This window comes from Triturus cristatus, chromosome 1_1 (genome assembly GCF_964204655.1).
Source record: "Triturus cristatus chromosome 1_1, aTriCri1.1, whole genome shotgun sequence".
Lineage (NCBI taxonomy): Eukaryota > Metazoa > Chordata > Amphibia > Caudata > Salamandridae > Triturus > Triturus cristatus.
Window position 1 is genome coordinate 900,624,062 of NC_140579.1, and position 22,009 is coordinate 900,646,070.

At 50.4% G+C, this 22,009-nt stretch overlaps 1 long non-coding RNA gene across 1 annotated transcript in view; it reads left to right on the forward strand.

The window, feature by feature from the left end:
• The first annotated feature begins 5,499 nt into the window (after nucleotides 1-5,499).
• LOC146871259 (uncharacterized) overlaps nucleotides 5,500-22,009 on the forward strand; it is a 53,591-nt gene continuing 37,081 nt past the window's right edge. The window contains exons 1-2 of the long non-coding RNA XR_014959532.1: nucleotides 5,500-5,610; nucleotides 10,833-10,879. This is a non-coding gene — a long non-coding RNA (uncharacterized LOC146871259). The remainder of the gene's footprint in view (nucleotides 5,611-10,832; nucleotides 10,880-22,009) is intronic.

The window sequence follows — 22,009 nt, forward strand, 5'->3', positions numbered from 1 at the left end:
TGCTTGTGTTAGTGGGAATGCTTGTGGTGGAGTCGGTGGGTAAGACTGAACCATTTCATAAATATATGAATAAGTTACAGAAGTAAAACACACTGAAAGTGTGAAGTCAAAGTTGAGAGGCCCTTTTGAAATGTATCTGCCAATCCAGTAGCAACAATTTAAAAAAGTCGGGGTAAGCATTCTTTTAAAAGTCAGTTCCACAGTTTGCAAAAATAACTTCATTGTACAGACTCAGTGAATTTTATGATCAGCAATGTCTCAAACTTATTCTCCTTTGAAGCATAAAACGATCGGTGATCGTGTCTCTTTCAGTGTACCACAAAAATGGATGACACATTGTGTAACCCACGTAACATTATGGAGTCACACTGCAACACACTGACCCGCTGAGGTGGGTGTTCTGTGTTACAGAAAACAGCACTGGTCTGGGGGTTTCAAGCACAGGGGAATCTGTTGGTGGTTGACAGCATGTGTGCTTCACTCTTAATTGTTTCCCAGTGGGGAAATGCATTTCAAAGTACACGCCTCTTCTGTTCTAATAAACAAAAAAGTAAAATGTCTTGTACTTCCTGTAGCCACTAAGGACATCTTGGAACACATGTAGGTCAGTAGAGACCCTGCACATTTCACATTGAGGAAATGACGCTTGGGTGAATCGCATAGCTCGTTGCCCAAATAATGTAGTAACCACACAGGGAGTTGTGGTGATATTTAAACAACGGTATCCCGGCACTCCAAAGTTACAGTTACAGTTTATGTGGTTGTTAACCACAGAAGCGTAGAACAGAATATTGACAATGAAACTGGCTGCAGAACAGATTAGGTCCTCACAGTAGTATGTAAAAAAAGGATAGTTTAATTACAAATGTTTACAGAAATAGGAAAGAATCGCAGTCATGAGTACACTTCAGAAATCCCTAATACAATAGGTAACATTCAATATTTCATGAAAAGAGACCATATGGTCTCCAAATCTTAGTTCCAGATGGATAACAGCCGACACGTGTTTCGTCACGTATAGTGACTTCCTCAGGGCTGTAGAAAAAATATCAAGATCTTAGTTGACTGAGCAGAATACATCATGCGATTTAAACATTTACTTTTCTAGTTTTATGCTAATCTTAAAAAAGGGAATAGTTGATATAGAATTGGATATTAATAAAAAGATGAATGGGAAAAGAACAGAAACCCTAGAGAGAGAAAATATAGTTAAAAAGAACCTCCTAAATGTGAAGCAAGACCAAAGAAGTGATATCTAACGATCAGAAATAAGAAAGACAAGAAAGCAGTGAGGAGAAAGGATATTGTTTGTCCCATCACCATGCCGAATGTGCAAGAAGTGGGTCATTTACTGAGAGTAACTAAGCAATTATCCCAAATCGAGCATAGATACCAACCTTTTAATATAAGTTGGTAGAGACAACTCAAGTAACAGTCGTTTATTTAAACCTTTTGCCAACGATATTTCCAAAACTCCAGTCAATAGTAAGGGAGATTCTGTATAAGGTTCAAAAGAGAGCTGCATTACGGATAGGCAAAGTAACAGAGGACCAATTATTGTCAATATATATAATTGGTTAAGAAATATAGGCGTTTAGTTAAGAAAGAGGGATAGGTTTCCCGTTATCATTACCCTTATAATTGTTTGTAAGTGTTGTCCGTTTCCTAAGGGGTAAATCTGAAATTTGTACAGCTTGTCTTGAAAGTTAAAAAGTCTCCGTCAATTGTATCTAATAATAATAAAAGACACATGAAATAAATGAAAAATTGGTATAAAAAGACAAGAAAATTAGGTTAGTCTAATGCATAAGAATATATGTTGCGATACCTAATATTGAGGAAAAACGGACCAAACTATGATGTGCTATGGCCAGCGTGCTTGGTTATATTGTCTTTTCAGGTAAATGATCGTTGTCACATTCTTCGTATGATTATTTGATTAATTCCTAAATAATAAAGAAATAATAGAGGAATAAGATCTCCAAACAAGAAATTGTTTCAGTAAAACAAGTTGTTAGAAACCTTCTTACTTAATATGGTTATTGGCTCCACCGTGCTAAGTGAGGTCAAAAAACCGGCTATGATGAGCCCTGCAAAAGAAAATAGGAAAGGATTTATTCGAATACTCGAGAGTAGTTATGTTTTAAAAATATATTTCAAGCTAAAAATGACTTGATTATAAGATAATACAAGCCATGGAGACAGAAATACATGACAAAGCAAGTCGGAAGCATGTAGCATGCACTTTAAGAAAATGTCCATGGCTATTTGGACAGACCTAGTTAAGATATTGTGTGCTTAAATTGTGTAGCTGAATATTTCAAAAGAATGATCCATTGCGTGATTATACTTGCATGAAAGTGTTTGCTGACTATTGATTAACATGAGTCTTAAAGAAACAAATAGTGTCATGGTCTCATTGGGCATGAAAACACATGTGGAGGATACCTTAAAAATCAGCAGGTTCGCTCTAATTCGATCAGGGAAGAAAGACCAGCGAGCATTGTTTACAATTGTTTTTAAGTTTGCCCGATTATAATATTGTACGCCAATACCGTGATGCTAAGTGTTTGCGAACATTTCGATAAGTAATTAACCTTGAAAAAGAGATTACTTAGCTATTTATATTAATATACATCATGGTGAAACAGTTGCTGTGGCCTTATAGGGCATGACATTGCCTATAGAAAAAGCTATTAGAGTTGGCTAGTTCCCTCTAACACAGCACCAGGAGGGACCAATGAGCGTTTGTAGATATTCACAACAGTTTTAATAAGGTCATTAACCGGTGCCACAGTTTGTGAGACCTTCGCTGTGTAATTATCCCGAATCAAAGAGTAACTTAAAGTATTCGGGCATCTAAGTAGAGACTTACCGCGTAATTTGTTAGATGCAGCCGGAAAGACGCCTCCCGTGTCCGCTTCACAACGTGAGACCGAAGAAGGACGAGTTACGGTTGTGTTTATATACATGGCATTGCAGAAGTGGCGCGAGAAATGCAAATTGTTCGAGACGCGTTTACGATGGTCAGTAGCTCTAAGATTGGTCAATTTGATTATAATGTTGCCAATCGGTTCGACTAAAAAATAGAGCAGCCATCTTGGAACGATGAAGATACCCTCATTTTCTTAATACAAGTGTTTGATTAATAGGCTGAAGAATGCCCAAATGACCGGTAATAAGGGGTGAATCAAGATTCAAACTTCTCAAGCTTTTGTCTCAAAAAGCAATGTCCTTAATTCGAATAATACAGAAGTTTAATGGTTCCGAATTCGTATAAGAAATATCTGTCTATGGCTCCCACGAGGAAAGGTGGCGGCCATCTTTGCAGAGTAAATCAGGATTTCTTAACAGACTAGAGAGTGGACCCCTCGGTAATCTTACTTTGCTCAAAAATGTTAGATCCGATTTCTGCAAGTAGTAAAAACAATTATTTCATAATAGTGAAAAAGAAAGAGTTCGTATATCGATAATATACATAATTATATCGAACCACCACCAGTGTTTATAAAGTGAAAACAACAGAAACAAAGTCAGCACACAACCACACATAAATAAAACACTGAAAAAGGTAAATAAGAAAGAAGAACGGAGAAAAATCAAGATGAAGGATGAGACAGAATGTCTGGTATAAATATAAAGCAGGAATAGTCACTGCGTACATAACCGTTTTGGAAACGTAAAAACGCCCTAAAAGACATTTACAACTATTGGGAAAAAAGGGTAATACACAATATGTAACCTCAGAGTAAATAGAAATCGTAGTTACATACGAGGAGAAAACTCAGCATAAAGACATCAACGTAATTGTTGTATATGTGACAGAGGGAACTGTAGAAAGAACATTATTGTGACATTTTGATACATATTTCTTGGTATCACACAATACTTGACATGAATGGCTACGCAAGGAAAACATGGAGCTCTTTGTCAAAATTGATCCCCATTTCAACAGCTCGTAATTTAATAATCCATTGCGTCTCTGTCCTTCTCAAATTGAGGGTCCTATCACCACCTCTTAGGGCATTCATCGTGTGGGAAATTCCATGAAACCTGATTTTTGCCATTTCAGCTAGTGTGTGATTCTCATTGAAATGTACCGCAAGGGGGTAACTACATAGGTTATTCCGTATTGCCCTGAAGTGTTCCTGGATTCTGATCCTAAGTGGGCGAATTGTGCTGCCAACGTAGATTAGTCCACAACAGCAGATAATACAATATACCACAAAATTAGTATTGCAATTCATAAACTGTTTTATGCCATGTTTTGTTGTGGTGTTGTATTGAAAATCAGTTGTTTTATTAGCTGCAAACTGGCACATGTTGCAGTTGGCACATCTAAAAAAGCCATTGGGTTTCGAAGGTAGCCAAGTAGTTTTGTTCTTTTTGGGAGGCAGATAACTAGGACAGAGGAGTTCTCTGAGGGTGGTCCCTCTTCGATGTGAGATCATAGGATTCCTGGTCACATGTTTTTCTATTGTTTTGTCTAGTTTTAAAATATGCCAATGCTTCCGAAGAATATTGTAAATTTGATGGCTGTGTGTGCTATATTCCGTCACCAGGGCAATTTTGCGTTTTCCATTTCTATTCTTTCTTTTCTGCCCTGCTGATAACAAATTTGATCTTGGTATATTTTGTATTTTGTTTTTGGCACTATTTAGGGTGGTTCTAGAGTATCCTCTGTTTTCAAATCTGTTTTGTAAGTTGTCTAGTTCTGTCAAGAATACTGATTCATCGCTGCAGTTTCTTTTTAGTCTGGTCATTTCTCCCAGATTTTTACCTTAGATTTTTCTAGGGAGTTGTGGTGTATTCCAATGTGTTATTTTACTTGAAATTGCCCCAGCATTGAGTGACCACAAGATCCTGCTCCCAACGACATGGGCACATCCTGCTTTAGTGCATCAATCTCCACAACATATAATTTCACAGTACATCCTACCAACACCATTCTGGAAACATCTGAAGCAAGACCACTGTTGAAGTGACACCAAGTTCACTGCAAATGGGACACCACAGCCCCCACACAGGCTCTGTGTTGTCTCTGAGGGTCCTCCTTGCTACTCTGACGTCTTTGGGATCCTTGCCCTGGTGTCTCTTGCCACCACCATTACATTTTTAACACTCAGGACTTTTCTTTTTCTACCTTGTCTCTTGCTCTGGTTCTTTCCTTTTCTTCTGTTGTCTACTGTCTCTCTTGCCTTTCCTGTCTCCAGCGGTGTGTCTTGGTCCTTTTACATTGTTTTCCCCTCACGTCTGCCTCATGTCTCTAAACAGTATCTTTTGGTGTCTATTTCCACCTTATTATCTTTACCTAGTATATTGGCACCCTTCCCTGGATCATACCCCCACTTTCAGTTCCTCTCTTAATGCACTCACTCTCTTCTATTTTTCGTCCCACCACTCTTCTTTCTTATATTTTGCTTTTCTCCTGTCCTTCCTTCTCACCACCTTTCTCCTTTCCCTTCTGGCCAGTTCTCACAATTTTCCTATATCTTTTCAGATTTTCTTATTTACTGCCTGCACTCCTACAACGTAGAAGCAATCATGGCCGCAGATGACTTTGACATTGTCATCGAAGCAATGCTGGAGGAACCATACAAGAACCGTGAGGTGAGTCTATTGAAGTGTGACCAGATGCTTTATTTTTTATTTTTGTAAGTTTAGTGCAGCAGACTGGTATGCTGCCCAGAAGGGGAGAGGGGTGTGTTTTGTGAGGCCTGTTCTTGGGAGCCTGGGGCCTTCAGTGGTCACTGGGCAGGTTGTTTATTATATAGGTCTTAAGCCTCGGTGGTGGTGCCCTCCATTTGCAGAGCCTAGAGTTACTCTTTGTGCTCTTGACTTTGCGGGCAGTGAGGTTGATGTGTCAGTACTTAATTCATGGTGTGGAAGGCGTTAATTAACAGTGAATAACACTTTTGTCTTGTCAGTGTTGCTCTTTATTAAAGGAAATGAGCACATTTATCAGGTAAAGTGGGGATACTTTTGAAACCTCTGTCTCTCATGTTCTAAGCTCTAGATAAGACTATGAACGTGCACCCCTCTGCAAATGATACAGATGTGCGGCTCTAGACTTCGTTCTTTTAAACTACTAAGCTGCCACTCACTGGGTACTGTGGCTTTAGGGTTCTGCATCTTGGGATCTGCTTCTCAGTCAAGATTTTCTGGCTGTGGGTACATTCATGGAACTGGAAGTTATCCGTCCGTCGCTGGTGACCCTAGTACCTATTGGCAATGTACTTGTTTAGGGTTAGGTGAGACTGCAGCTTCAGTATGATCACTGGAACATAGGGGCTGGATAGGTGCCTCAAACCAGTCAGCCAGAGGAAATTGAATCCTTGTGTGTGTGAAAGTAGTTATCGCCTTGTGTCTTGGGCTGAAGAAAGAGGATATAGACAATTTATGGATAGGGAAGGATGATTAGTAACTCTTCACCTAACACCTAAATACACCCCACATAACACTCAGTGCCACATAATTACACACCACATAACTACACTCTACTCAATGTAACATAAATACACTCCACATAATACCACTCAGTACCACATAATTACACATCACATAATTACACTCTACTCAATGCAACATAAATACACTCCATATAATACCACTCTATGCCACATAACACCAAGCAACATAAATGCACTACATACCATGACACAATTTCACTAAGCATAATTTCACTCAACACCCTAGTTCCAGGCCACACAATTCAACTCCACACATTTCCAATGCACGCCACATAATTACACACCAAACAACATATTTCAACTCCACAGTCCACAACGTACCTCCAATCCACACAATATAGTGGCACCACCTGAGCACCAAACATCATTCACCACCTCCATTTTGCATCAACGCACTGTAAGAAACTGGCTCTATATATACTGCACCAAAGTGAGGTACAGTGTGTATAGAGTCCAAGGGTCTCCAGAGGTTTGGCAGAGGTTAAAGTTAGATAGAACCTTACTCTCTAAAGTGGTAGCTTGGTCGAGCAGTAAGGCAGTATCAGAGGAAAGTGTAAAGCATTTGATTTACACACTCAGTCAGCAAATGAATTAACACACTCAAGAACTGAACTCTAGGCCAATTGTTTGTGTATAAAAAAACATACTGGTGTTTTATTTCTAGAACCAAGCAAGCCTGGCACAGGTAAGCATATCAATACTTTGCAGTAGTAAATTACTTGTAGAAATACAATTCAGAATTGCAGTATAACTTGTACTGGTTTTGGTTACAGTTTTAAGTAAGCAGTTTGCAACACATTGCAGGTATAGTACATTCAAATGAATGGGCTTTTTAAGTAAAATGTGGTTAATTACTTTTCAGATTACTTTTACTAACACAGGGTTGGATCCTAGATTCAGCCCTGGGACATTTCTTGAAAACAGGTGAGTAAATGCGTTTTAGTTAGAGGTACGATTTTTAAAGAATATTATTGTATTTCAAAAAGTTGACACTTGGAAACTTTTTCACATAGAATCACCAATGTTATCCTATGTGAGGAAATTCACTTACAGGCAAGTTACTTTTGCGTTACTTTTGTAATCCAGTGCTGGACTCCTAGATTCAGCACTGGGAAAAATACTTAAAACAGATTAGTAATTACGTTTTTTTGTAGTTTGTAGGATTTTTAAAGAATATTTTTGTATTTCAAAAGTTGACGCTAAACTTTTTCACAAAGAATCCCCAATGTTCTCCTATGGAAGGAAATTCAATTCAGAGGTACATTACTTTTTAGTTACTTTTCTTAGTCAGTGCTGGACACCTGGGTTCAGCACTGGGACCTTTCCTGCAAACAGTTGAGAAAATTTGGTTAGGTTATTTGTGAGATTTTAAAGGATTATTCTTAGTTTTCAAAAGTCGACACTTAGAAACTTTTTGGAAGAAAAAGTGTCAATGTTGTTCTATGGGGAAAAAGAGGTTATCGGTTTCCAGGTAGGTAATCGGTCTTTTGAATTGGGGTTCTGGGGTTAGACTCAGGGGTCTCTCAGGGTCAGTGATGCACTGTTGTTGCACCCCCAGTGGCACTAGGGTGGCCTGGTGCAGAGTGTTGAGGCCCAGTGTTATCCTATGGCGGATAGGGGGGCTCCGGTTGGTGGCGGCTGGCAAGCAGGCCACGGGGTTGTGGGAGCAAAGCTCCTAGGGTTAAGCTCAGGGCAAGTTGGGGACCAGGTTAGCATAAAAGGGGCACTGTCAGCGGCACTAGGGCGGCCGGGTGCAGGGTGCTGTTTTGAGGTCGGGTGCCCTGTTGATTTCAATGGAGATTCTCTGGGGAAAAAAAACACTGCAGGCTCGGGGACGAGGATCTTCCAGGAGTGACCACCACTTCAAGGGGTAAGTTGGGATGTAGACGGATGGTTAGGCACCACTGGGTTGGGCACACAAGGCCGTGGGGCATCGGGTGCAGGGGTGCCTATGGATGTCGGATTTTCTTACCCACTCTGGTCGCGGTAGGGGGCGGGTCCTCTGGATTGAGGCTGCAGGCGTCATCTGGAGGCTCGAGGCAGGTCAGGGGTTGCCGGATCTCGGTTCAGGATTGCTGGGGGGGAACTCCGCGTGGTGTTTGTTCATTCAAACACTGGCCGGGCTCGACGGGTGCCGAGTGTGCTGGATTCGCGGTTTCTGGCTGGCACCAGAAGCTGCACTTTAAACACGTCCGGTGAAACAGCTTGGAAAGTGAATGCAGGCAGGTTCTCCAGGGTTTTTGAGGTTGCTGGCCGCTGGACACGCCGGGGTTTCGCAGGAGCACGTTCAAGGGGAGACAGGCCTGTAGGGCTGGGGCCAAGTTAGTGGGTGTCATCCTCTTGTTAGCTCTGCACGGCTTCTAGTCCTTATTTACTTGCTTTTTTTGTGGTTGCTGGATCTGAGGAAGTAAGGTTCAGGGTGCCCCCTAAATACTAAATGTATGGGCGTTACAGGTAGGTAAAGGGCAGGGACCAATGGATCCCTTCCCTGGGGTGGGTACACCCCCTATTCTGCTACTCTCCAGTGGGAGGGAGGCAGGAGCCTGTCCCTGGTTGGCTGGGTCTCACCATCCTCAAGATGGCAGGAACTCGAGGTTGTGCTTCACCTCGCCTCCCCTACCTTAGGGGTGGTGTTGGCAGAGGTGGGTACACCTCTCTTCCTCACTTGTTTTTCCTGCCGGTTCTCCCGCCCAAAGTGGGGGGTAGAACCAGTGGGGACCAGTTGCTGGTCTGGAGAGGCTCACAAAGGCGGTATGCCTTTGAAGCTTCTCCTTTGTGAACCCTGCCCATCCTGGGGGAGGAGGCTTGGCACCTCGTCCCAGGATGTGCATTGTTTCAGGCCCCCGAGAGCAGCAGGCTCTCGACCCAGGGGTCCAGAAACATGTCTGGTGGTGGCAGCCTGCGCAGCCACTAAGTCAGGTCACTGGTAGTTGGTCGTTTTTCAGGGGGCATCTCTACATCTCTAAGATGCCCTCTGTGGTGCATTATACATTAAATCCCACACTGGCATCAGTGTGGCTTTAATGTGCTGAGAAGTTTGATACCAAACCTCCCAGTCTTCAGTGTAGCCATTAGGGTGCTGTGGAGTTCGTAATGACAACCTCCCAGCACCATATACTCTAAATGGCAGCACTGCACTTACAGTGCCCAGGAATGGACCTGGGCACTGTGTGGGTACAGGTCTCATGCACCTGTACCCTCACCACTGTCATAGGGCACCCAGCTAGAGGGGTGACTGATGTATGCCAGGGCAGTGGTTTGTGGCCATGTCGACTCTTTGTTTTGTTCTGCACCCAGACACTCAGCCTGCAAAGGCAGTGTGTGTGTGTCAGGGTACAGGTCCTCTAAGGGTGGCACAATAAGTGCTGCAGTCCTTAGGGGCCTTCTCTGGTTACAGTGCCCTGGGTACCTATGGTACCATTTACCATTGGCTGACATGTGGCCAGAGATGCCAATTGGGTTTTGTTTTGGGGAAAGAACGCAGGCCCTGGGGTCCTGATTGGCAGGGCCCCAGAGCACATCAAGTCAAAGAGCATCAGTAGTCTGGCAACAAAAAAAAAGGGGCGAGGGTTACTGCAACAGAAAACCTCTTTCTCACACGCTCCACCTAAGCATCACCTAAACATCACCTAATCATCAATTCAGTCGGCCCTCGGAATCTGGCATCTGTTGATTGTCCCCTAGTGTCCGTCCGCTGCTCGTGTTCTAATTAAATTACTGTTTTCCAACCTCCACTCCCCCGTTATTTATGTCCCGCTCCCCCATAACAAAAGAAATTATAACAAACAAGCATGAAAACAGTCAGGAAGAAGTTGCCAGCAGTGCAAGTACAAAAAAACCAGAAGACATTTTTATATTAAAATCTTTTTTTAATCAGGTTGTTCAGTTATATATAATGTTTTCTTGGTTTGTATAAAGGTAACATAAATGCTTTACACTTTTTAATATAACTTTTTAACATGATGCACAGCAACCACAATGCTCTACAACATAGCCAAAAGTTCAGGCTAAACACATAAGGTCCCAAAGGCGAGACCTATTGGCTATGCCAATGCTTCTTTAAACTTGTTTTCTGCACTGATATTGAGTTTTTATTCACTTTTAATCTCTTCCACTACTGAAACAGAGCGCTGGTGTTTCCTTACTTGATGTTCTTGGTGTCCAAGAGGAACCGATTGTACCACCTGTTAAGTACCATATCCTGCAAAACCGATCAGCAACCAAAGGCTAAAAATGTGATCGATGTGTTAATAGTTTTTATATTAATTTTAGTTTTTGTATCATCTTTTCTTTTTTTCCTCCTTTTTCTGTCACCTCTTGCACAACTGCACGTCATTTGGACATTGTTCGTGACCTGTCTAGGATGAAAGCCAGAGGAATGAGGAGACACAGGAGGCAGAGAGCAGCAAGTGAGTTGGATTGGATTGACCTTTAATTGTAGCACTCAACCTGTTGTGGTGAGGCATAGTGATGGCTCTCTAAAAATTGTCAGTACCAGAGTGTCTTTTGCTACAAGGCTGTGTATGGGTTACTGGGGAAAATCCATAACTTGAAATGTTATTTGATAAGCCACAAGTCCAGCAAACCATGCAGTTGTTTTCACGATTGCTAGGATTTCTGTACAAGCCCCATCTGTATGCACTAAAAGGTGAAATAACTGATCTAAAAAATGTACCTCTCTTTCTATGCATGACAAAACATGCTTCTTATTTAAAGAAGGACTTAAAGCATGTTACAAAAGTATTAAAAATGATTTGTTCTATATATTGTACTAGTTCACAAGTCTTTTGTATGCAACTAAATTTTAAGTCAGGGGAATCGCTTGTCTTTGGAGGCAAGAGCAATGTTTTTTGAGGGAGGAGAATGTAAACTGGATTGGAACGCTCGATCATTCAAATTAGTTGACTGAACCATGTTTGTGCTTCCTTTCCTTGGGTCCCAGTGCAGTTGTCAAGTATAGGACAATAACGTTAGGATTACTGTTATTTACCATTGGTGTCACATTACTATTCATTTAAGTTGAGCGCCAGAGTAGTTCCGTTTAATACCGGTCTGTTCGACCCGGTTATTCTAAGAAAGTAGCAATTTAGATAAGTGCATACCTTTTTTAATATTCAGGCAGACTACTTTATTTCATAATTAATTGAAGTCATTACAATCTGGGACCCCTGAAAGAGGGAAGAACATCACCAATAAATACATATAAATAAAGCTTTTACTAAAACCATAACAAAAAGAAATGAACCGTCAAAATACATTGAGAGAACATTAGCACTAAGCGAGCTGTTCCATTATAGACTGAAAAGGCTTCCCTTTGCTCCCGTTCAGTTTTTGTTCTAGCCCAAATGAGGAGGGGGTCGGGCGAAGGACTTGATTTTGGTCCTTTAGAGCGCTGGGCAGTAAATCAATGTACAGGTGTGAAACTCAGCAGTTGCTGCCGAGAGGTTAGTAAAGCAACTGCAGTTTTCATGAATTTCACAAAGCGAGCGGCTGGCTGTGCGGATTCACCTATTAGACACATTTCTACGGGGCCTCGGCAAGTCCAGACATTTCAAATGCGCCAAATCAATCAAAGCCAGAACTTCCTTAGAAGGAGCAGTTCATCACAGATACAGAGTACATGAGTCAGTGATTCTTCTCCCTTCACACAGAAGCATCATTTTTGTCAGTGTCATTCAGATTCTTTGGACATACCCATAGGACTCCAGAGGCATTAATCTGAAGCGCAAGCCCATTAGCTGATGTTTCATAAGCCAGTTGAGAGACCAAGAAAAATAGGGTGGGAGGGTCCCGGGCTTCTACAGCATAGAATCCACCCATCCGTGACCCAATTTCTTCACTGTCTGTACATCACAATTTGTTGATATTAGTCTAGCTTGTTTAATCAGCAGTTTTGCCACCATGAGAACCGGCAGGTGGCCTGTCCGGATTGCACATGCTTCCAGGGCCTCAAGAGCATGATTAAAATACTTGTGCCAGTTTGTTGCCGGATTACTTATCAGTTCCTAGATGCCATTTTTTTGAGATGCGATTCTTCGTCTGCTTGGCTTTCAGGCTCTCGTGCACCCTCTCTCTGTCGTGCGCCCTCTCTCTGTCGTGCGCCCTCCTTCTCTCTTGTGCGCCCTCCTTTTCTCTCGTGCGCCCTCTGGCTCGCTCTCTCGTGCGCCCTCTGGCTTGCTCTCTCGTGCGCCCTCTGGCTCGCTCTCTCGTGCGCCCTCTGGCTTGCTCTCTTGTGCGCCCTCTGGCTCGCTTTCCCATGCGCCCTCTGGCTCGCTTTCCCATGCGCCCTCTGGCTCGCTTTCCCGTGCGCCCTCTGGCTCGCTTTCCCGTGCGCCCTCTGGCTCGCTCACCCTAGCCCTCTCTCTCGCCCTGGCCCTGGCCCTCTCGCTCGCCCTGGCCCTCGCCCTCTCTCTCGCCCTGGCCCTCGCCCTCTCTCTCGCCCTGGCCCTCGCCCTCTCTCGCCTTGGCCCTCGCCCTCTCTCTCGCCCTGGCCCTTGCCCTGGCCCTCTTGCTTGCCCTGGCCCTTGCCCTGGCCCTCTCGCCTGCCCTGGCCCTTGCCCTGACCCTCTCGCCTGCCCTGGCCCTTGCCCTGGCCCTCTCGCTTGCCCTGGCCCTTGCCCTGGCCCTCTCCCTGGCCCTGGCCCTTGCCCTGGCCCTGGCCCTTGCCCTGGCCCTTGCCCTGGTCCTTGCCATGGCCCTCTCGCTGACCCTGGCCCTTGCCCTGGCCCTTGCCCTCTCGCTTGCCCTGGCCTGTGCCCTGGCCCTCTCGCTTGCCCTCGCTCTCTCTCTTGCCCTCGCTCTTGCCCTCGCTCTTGCCCTCGCTCTTGCCCTCGCTCTCTCTTGCCCTCGCTCTCGCTCTTGCCCTCGCTCTTGCCCTCGCTCTTGCCCTCGCTCTTGCCCTCACTTTCTCTTTCTCTCGCTCACCCTTGCTGTTGCCCTCTCTCTCATCCTTGCTCTTTCCCTCTCTCTCACCCCGCTCTCACCCTCTCTCTCGCCCTCTCTCTCGCCCTCGCTCTTGCCCTCTCTCTCTTGCCCTCTCTCTTGCCCTCGCTCTCGCCCTCGCTCGCTCTCGCCCTCACTCTTGCCCTCGCTCTTACACCCTAGCTCTCTCGCCCTCGCTCCTACCCTTGCTCTCTCTCTCACCCTCGCTCTTGCCCTCACTCTCTCTCGCCCTTGCTCTTGCCCTCGCTCTCTCTCTCTCTCTCTTGCCCTCGCTCTCTCTCTCTGTCTCTCTTGCCCTCGCTCTCTCTCTCTCTCTCTCTCTTGCCCTCGCTCTCACTCGCCCTTGCCCTGGCCCTCTCGCTTGGCCTCGCTCTTGCCCTCGCTTTCTATCTCGTTCTCGCTCTCTCTCGCTCTCTCTCGCTCTCTCTCTCGCTCTCTCTCTCTCTCGCTCGCTCTCTGGCTCGCTCTGGCTCTCTCTCTCGCTCTCTCTCTCTCACGCTCGCTCTCTCTCACGCTCTCGCCCTCGCTCTTGCCCTTGCTCGCTCCCTCTCTCGCCCTCGCTCTTGCCCTCGCTTGCTCTCTCTCTCGCCCTTGCTCTTGCCCTCGCTCTCTCTCTCGCCCTCGCTCTTGCCCTCGCTCTCTCTCTTTCCCTCGCTCTTGCCCTCGCTCTCTCTCTCTCTCTTGCCCTCGCTCTCTCTCTCTGTCTCTCTTGCCCTCGCTCTCTCTCTCTCTCTCTCTCTCTCTTGCCCTCGCTCTCACTCGCCCTTGCCCTGGCCCTCTCGCTTGGCCTCGCTCTTGCCCTCGCTCTTGCCCTCACTTTCTCTCTTGTTCTTACTCTCTCTCGCTCTCTCTCGCTCTCTCTCTCGCTCTCTCTCTCGCTCGCTCTCGCTCTCTCTCTCTCTCGCTCTCTCTCTCGCTCGCTCTCTCTCGCGCTCTCGCCCTCGCTCTTGCCCTTGCTCGCTCGCTCTCTCGCCCTCGCTCTTGCCCTCGCTCTCTCTCTTGCCCTCGCTCTTGCCCTCGCTCTCTCTCTCTTGCCCTCGCTCTCTCTCTCTGTCTCTCTTGCCCTCGCTCTCTCTCTCTCTCTTGCCCTCGCTCTCACTCGCCCTTGCCCTGGCCCTCTCGCTTGGCCTTGCTCTTGCCCTCACTCTTGCCCTCGCTTTCTCTCTTGTTCTCGCTCTCTCTCGCTCTCTCTCGCTCTCTCTCTCGCTCTCTCTCTCGCTCGCTCTATCGCTCGCTCTCGCTCTCGCTCGCTCTCTCTCGCGCTCTCGCCCTCGCTCTTGCCCTTGCTCGATCGCTCTCTCGCCCTCGCTCTTGCCCTCGCTCGCTCTCTTGCCCTTGCTCTTGCCCTCGCTCTCTCTCTCGCCCTTGCTCTTGCTCTCTCTCTCACCCTCGCCCTTGCCCTGGCCCTCTCGCTTGGCCTCGCTCTTGCCCTCGCTCTTGCCCTCGCTTTCTCTCTCGCTCTCGCTCTCTCTCGCTCTCTCTCACCCTCTCTCGTTCTCGCTCTCTCTCTCGCTCTCTCTCTCGCGCTCTCTCTCTCTCTCTCTCTCGCTCTCTCTCTCGCTCTCTCGCACTCTCTCTCGCTCTCTCTCGCTCTATCTCTCGCTCTCGCCCTCGCTCACTCTCTCGCCCTCGCTCTTGCCCTCGCTCGCTCTCTAGCCCTTGCTCTTGCCCTCGCTCTCTCTCGCCCTTGCTCTCGCTTTCTCTCGCCCTCGCTCTCTCTCTCTCTCTCGCTCTTGCCCTCGCTCTCTCACTCTTGCCCTCGCTCTCTCTCACCCTTGTCCTCGCTCTCTCACCCTCGCTCTCTCTCTCGTCCTAGCTCTCTCTCGCCCTCGCTTTCTATCTCTCGCTCTCTTACCCTCGCTCTCGTCCTCGCTCTCGCTTTCGCTCTCTCCCTCGCTCTCTCCCTTGCTCTTTCTCGCTCTCTCGCTCTTGCCCTCGCTCTTGCCCTCGCCCTTGCCCTCGCTCTCTTGCCCTCGCTCTCTCGCCCTCGCTCTCTCTCGCCCTCGCTCTCTCTCGCCCTCGCTCTCTCTCGCTCTCTCTCGCCCTCGCTCTCTCTCTCACCCTTGCTCTCTCTCTCGCCCTCGCTCTCTCTCTCTCGCCCTCGCTTTCTGTCTCTCGCTCTCTCTCTTCGCTCTCTCCCTCGCTCTCTCCCTCGCTCTCTCCCTCTCGCTCTCTCACTCTTGCCCTCGCTCTTGCCCTCGCTCTTGCTCTTGCTCTCTCTTGCCCTCACTCTCTCTCGCCCTCGCTCTCTCTCGCCCTCGCTCTCTTTCACCCTCGCTCTCTCTTGCCCTCTCTCTCTCGCCCTCTCTCTCTCTCGCCCTCGCTCACTCTCTCTCACCCTCGCTCTCTCTCGCCGTCTCTCCCTCGCGCTCTCTCACCCTCTCTCCCTCGCGCTCTCTCGCCCTCTCACTCTCTCTCGCCCTCGCGCTCTCTCTCTCCCTCTCGCGCTCTCTCGCCCTTGCCCTCTCGCTCTCTCACCCTCTCGCTCTCTCTCGCCCTTGCCCTCTCGCTCTCTCTCACCCTTGCCCTCTCGCTCTCTCTTGCCCTTGCCCTCTCGCTCTCTCTCACCCTTGCCTTCTCGCCCTTGCCCTCTCGCTCTCTTGCCCTCTCGCTCTCTTGCCCTCTTGCTCTCTTGCTCTCTCGCTCTCTTGCCCTCTCTCTCTCTTGCCCTCTCGCTCTCTTGCCCTCTCGCTCTCTTGCCCTCGCCCTCTCTTTTCCTCGCCCTCACTCTCTCGCTCTTGCCCTCGCTCTTGCCCTCGCTTTCTCTCTCGCTCTCGCTCTCTCTCGCTCTCTCTCACCCTCTCTCGTTCTCGCTCTCTCTCTCGCTCTCTCTCTCGCGCTCTCTCTCTCTCTCTCTCTCGCTCTCTCTCTCGCTCTCTCGCACTCTCTCTCGCTCTCTCTCGCTCTATCTCTCGCTCTCGCCCTCGCTCACTCTCTCGCTCTTGCCCTCGCTCGCTCTCTAGCCCTTGCTCTTGCCCTCGCTCTCTCTCGCCCTTGCTCTCGCTTTCTCTCGCCCTCGCTCTCTCTCTCTCTCTCGCTCTTGCCCTCGCTCTCTCACTCTTGCCCTCGCTCTCTCTCACCCTTGTCCTCGCTCTCTCACCCTCGCTCTCTCTCTCGTCCTAGCTCTCTCTCGCCCTCGCTTTCTATCTCTCGCTCTCTTACCCTCGCTCTCGTCCTCGCTCTCGCTTTCGCTCTCTCCCTCGCTCTTTCCCTTGCTCTTTCTCGCTCTCTCGCTCTTGCCCTCGCTCTTGCCCTCGCTCTCTCGCCCTCGCTCTCTCGCCCTCGCTCTCTCTCGCCCTCGCTCTCTCTCGCCCTCGCTCTCTCTCGCCCTCGCTCTCTCTCTCACCCTTGCTCTCTCTCTCGCCCTCGCTCTCTCTCTCTCGCCCTCGCTTTCTGTCTCTCGCTCTCTCTCTTCGCTCTCTCCCTCGCTCTCTCCCTCGCTCTCTCCCTCTCGCTCTCTCACTCTTGCCCTCGCTCTTGCCCTCGCTCTTGCTCTTGCTCTCTCTTGCCCTCACTCTCTCTCGCCCTCGCTCTCTCTCGCCCTCGCTCTCTTTCACCCTCGCTCTCTCTTGCCCTCTCTCTCTCGCCCTCTCTCTCTCTCGCCCTCGCTCTCTCTCTCTCACCCTCGCTCTCTCTCGCCCTCTCTCCCTCGCGCTCTCTCACCCTCTCTCCCTCGCGCTCTCTCGCCCTCTCACTCTCTCTCGCCCTCGCGCTCTCTCTCTCCCTCTCGCGCTCTCTCGCCCTTGCCCTCTCGCTCTCTCACCCTCTCGCTCTCTCTCGCCCTTGCCCTCTCGCTCTCTCTCACCCTTGCCCTCTCGCTCTCTCTTGCCCTTGCCCTCTCGCTCTCTCTCACCCTTGCCCTCTCGCCCTTGCCCTCTCGCTCTCTTGCCCTCTCGCTCTCTTGCCCTCTTGCTCTCTTGCTCTCTCGCTCTCTTGCCCTCTCTCTCTCTTGCCCTCTCGCTCTCTTGCCCTCTCGCTCTCTTGCCCTCGCCCTCTCTTTTCCTCGCCCTCACTCTCTCGCCCTTGCCCTCACTCTCTCGCCCTTGCCCTGGCCCTCTCGCTTGGCCTCGCTCTTGCCCTCGCTCTTGCCCTCGCTTTCTCTCTCGCTCTCGCTCTCTCTCGCTCTCTCTCACCCTCTCTCGTTCTCGCTCTCTCTCTCGCTCTCTCTCTCGCGCTCTCTCTCTCTCTCTCGCTCTCTCTCTCGCTCTCTCGCACTCTCTCTCGCTCTCTCTCGCTCTATCTCTCGCTCTCGCCCTCGCTCACTCTCTCGCCCTCGCTCTTGCCCTCGCTCGCTCTCTAGCCCTTGCTCTTGCCCTCGCTCTCTCTCGCCCTTGCTCTCGCTTTCTCTCGCCCTCGCTCTCTCTCTCTCTCTCGCTCTTGCCCTCGCTCTCTCACTCTTGCCCTCGCTCTCTCTCACCCTTGTCCTCGCTCTCTCACCCTCACTCTCTCTCTCGTCCTAGCTCTCTCTCGCCCTCGCTTTCTATCTCTCGCTCTCTTACCCTCGCTCTCGTCCTCGCTCTCGCTTTCGCTCTCTCCCTCGCTCTCTCCCTTGCTCTTTCTCGCTCTCTCGCTCTTGCCCTCGCTCTTGCCCTCGCCCTTGCCCTCGCTCTCTCGCCCTCGCTCTCTCGCCCTCGCTCTCTCTCGCCCTCGATCTCTCTCGCCCTCGCTCTCTCTCGCTCTCTCTCGCCCTCGCTCTCTCTCTCACCCTTGCTCTCTCTCTCGCCCTCGCTCTCTCTCTCTCGCCCTCGCTTTCTGTCTCTCGCTCTCTCTCTTCGCTCTCTCCCTCGCTCTCTCCCTCGCTCTCTCCCTCTCGCTCTCTCACTCTTGCCCTCGCTCTTGCCCTCGCTCTTGCTCTTGCTCTCTCTTGCCCTCACTCTCTCTCGCCCTCGCTCTCTCTCGCCCTCGCTCTCTTTCACCCTCGCTCTCTCTTGCCCTCTCTCTCTCGCCCTCTCTCTCTCTCGCCCTCGCTCTCTCTCTCTCGCCCTCGCTCTCTCTCGCCCTCTCTCCCTCGCGCTCTCTCACCCTCTCTCCCTCGCGCTCTCTCGCCCTCTCACTCTCTCTCGCCCTCGCGCTCTCTCTCTCCCTCTCGCGCTCTCTCGCCCTTGCCCTCTCGCTCTCTCACCCTCTCGCTCTCTCTCGCCCTTGCCCTCTCGCTCTCTCTCACCCTTGCCCTCTCGCTCTCTCTTGCCCTTGCCCTCTCGCTCTCTCTCACCCTTGCCCTCTCGCCCTTGCCCTCTCGCTCTCTTGCCCTCTCGCTCTCTTGCCCTCTTGCTCTCTTGCTCTCTCGCTCTCTTGCCCTCTCTCTCTCTTGCCCTCTCGCTCTCTTGCCCTCTTGCTCTCTTGCCCTCGCCCTCTCTTTTCCTCGCCCTCACTCTCTCGCCCTTGCCCTCACTCTCTCGCCCTTGCCCTCACTCTCTCGCCCTTGCCCTCGCTCTCTCGCCCTTGCCCTCTCGCCGTTGCCCTCTCGCCCTTGCCCTCGCTTTTGCCCTCGCTCTTGCCCTTGCGTTCTTGCCCTCGCGCTCTTGCCCTCGCACTCTTGCTCTCTCTCTCGCTCTCTCTCTTGCCCTCGCTCTCTTTCCCTCGCTCTCTTGCCTTCGCTCTCTTGCCTACGCTCTCTTGCCCTCGCTCTCTTGCCCTCGCTCTCTTGCCCTCGCTCTCTTGCCCTCGCTCTCTTGCCCTCGTGCTCGTCCTCACTCTTGCCCATGCTCTCGCGCTCTCTCGCTCTCTCGCTCTCTCTCGCTCTCTCGCTCGCCCTCACTCTCTCTCTCGCCCTCGCTCTCTCTCTCGCTTTCTGTCTCTCGCTCTTTCTCTCGCCCTTGCTCTCTCCCTCGCTCTCTCCCTCGCTCTCTCCCTCGCTCTCTCCCTCGCTCTCTCCCTCGCTCTCTCTCGCCCTCGCTCTCGCCCTCACTCGCCCTCGCTCTCGCCCTCACTCGCCCTCGCCCTCTCGCCCTCGCTCTCTTGCCCTCGCTCTCTCACACTCTCTCGCCCTCGCCCTCGCTCTCGCTCTCTCTTTCACCCTAGCTGTCGCTCTCTCTCTCTCGCTCGCCCTCGCTCGCCCTCGCTCTCTCTTGCCCTCTCTCGGCCTCACACTTTCTCGCCCTTTCACTCTTTCTCGCCCTCTCGCTCTCTCTTAGTCTTGCCCTCTCGCTCTCTCTCGCCCTTGCCCTCTTGCTCTCTCTCGCCCCTTGCCCTCTCACTTTCTCGCCCTTGCCCTCTCACCCTCTCACTGTCTTGCCCTCTCGCTCTCTTGCCCTCTTGCCCTCTCGCTCTCTTGCCCTCTCGCTCTCTTGCCCTCTCACTCTCTTGCCCTCTCGCTCTCTTGCCCTCACTCTCTTGCCCTTGCCCTCGCTCTTGCCCTTGCCCTCGCTCTCTAGCCCTCGCTCTCTTGCCCTCACTCTCTTGCCCTCACTCTCTTGCCTTCACTCTCTTGCCCTCACTCTCTTGCCCTCGTGCTCGTCCTCGTGCTCGTCCTCGTGCTCGTCCTCGCGCTCGTCCTCGCGCTCGCCCTCTCGCGCGCTCGCCCTCTCGCGCTCTCTCACGCGCTCTCTTTGGCGCTTTCGCTCTCTCTCGCGGTCTCGCTCACACTCTCTCTCTCGCTCTTGCCCTTGCTCTCTTGCTCTCTCTCACTCTCTCTCTTGCCCTCGCTCTCTCTCTTGCCCGCGCTCTCTCTCTTGCCCTCGCTCTCTTGCCCTCGCTCTCTCTTGCCCACGCTCTCTCTCTTGCCCTCGCTCTCTCTTGCCCTCGCTGTCTCTTGCCCTCGTTCTCTCTTGCCCTTGCTCTCTCTTGCCCTTGCTCTCTCTTGCCCTTGCTCTCTCTCTTGCCCTCGCTCTCTCTTGCCCTCGCTCTCTCTCTTGCCCTCGCTCTCTCTCTCTCTTGCCCTCACTCTCTCTCTGGCCCTCGCTCTCTCTTGCCCTCGCTCTCTTGTCCTTGCCCTCGCGCTCTCTTGCCCCCGCTCTCTTGCACTCGCTCTCTTGCCCTCACTCTCTTGCCCTCACCCTCGCCCTTGCTCTCTCTCTCAGCCTCGCTCTCTCTCTCGCCCTTGCCCTCGCTCTCTCTCGCCCTTGCCCTCGCTCTCTCTCTCGCCCTTGCCCTCGCTCTCTCTCTCCCCCTTGCCCTCACTCTCTCTCTCGCCCTTGCTCTTGCCCTCGCTCTCTCTCTCGCCCTCTGTGCACATGCAGAAGTTTCACTTATCTAAGGAACCTGTCTTACATGTCAATCAATCAGTGGTTGGTAAAGCGCACCTACTCACCCGTGAGGGTCTCAAAGTGCTGGGGAGGCGTGGGGGGGGGTGGCTCCGTAGTGTGCTGAGGTGATTTGAGGACTCAGTGGGGGGTTGCTGGAGGTTGATGAGTAGGGTGTTCCAGGCTTTGAGGTAGGTGAAAGACTTTCCTCCTGGTCTAGTCTTGATACGAGGTGCGTTGGCCAGAGAGAGCTGGGCTGATCACAGGTGTCTTTTGCGTGCGTTGAAGGAGATTTAGCTGTTCAGGTATGCGGGTCCGGTGTTGTGAAGGGCCTTGTATGCGTATGGAGGACTTAGAAGGTTATGCTTCTTTAGACTGGAAGCCGGTGGAGATAGCGAAGGTGTTGGGTGATGTGACTGCGACGGGGGATGTCGAGGAGCAGTCTGGCTGCAACGTTCATTGTGAGTGATGAGTCTAGTATTATGCCGAGGTTTCAAGCATGGTCTGTCAGGGTGGATTTCTGAGGGCTGAGGGCCACCAGGAGTCGTTCCATGCGGAGGGGGTGGAACCATGGATGAGGACTTGTGTCTTTTCTGAGTTGTTTCAGGCAGCTGTTCTTCATCCAGGTGCCGACGCCTTTTATCCCTTCTTGAAACTTGTTTTTGGTGATGTTGGGTGCGTTGGTAAGGGAGATGATCAGCTGGGTGTCGGATGGTGTAAGAGACTATGTTGAGCCAGTGTTTCCTGATGGTTGCGAGGCGGGCCATGCAGACGTTAAAGAGGGTGGGGCTCAGGGAGGAGCCCTGGGGCACTCCGCAGTTGGTCTCTGTCGGTTCAGAGAGGTACGGAGGGAATCTAAACCACTGAGCTCTGCTGATGAGGATGGAACGTATCCAGTTGAGCGCTTTGTTGCGGATGCCGGCATCGTGGAGTCTGATTAAAGGTATCCAGACCTTGCATCGAGTGTGTGGTGGGAGACAGTGTTGAATGCTGCCGAGAGGTCCAGGAGGATGAGGGCTGCTGTTTCGCTCTGGTCGAGGAGTGAGCAGATGTCGCTAGTGGCTGCGAGTAGGGCGGTCTCTGTGCTGTAGGTGCTTCTGAATCCAGATTGGGAGATGTCCAGTATGATAGCTTTGATGAAGTTTGCTAGCTGGGTGTTGACGGCCTTTTCATTACCTTGGCTGCGAATGGAAGCAGGGAGATGGGCCTGAAGTTCTTGAGGTCCGTTGGGTCCACTGAGGGTTTCTTCAGGAGTGGGTTGGCGTCTGCGCCTTTCCCGTTGTCTGGGAAGAATGCAGGCTCGAAGGAGCACTTGATCATCCAACGTAGTTCAGGTGCGATGGCGGAGGTGGCTCTGTAGAAGATGTGGTGTGGGCAGGGGTCTGGTGTTGCTCCAGAGTGGATGCTTTTCATGGT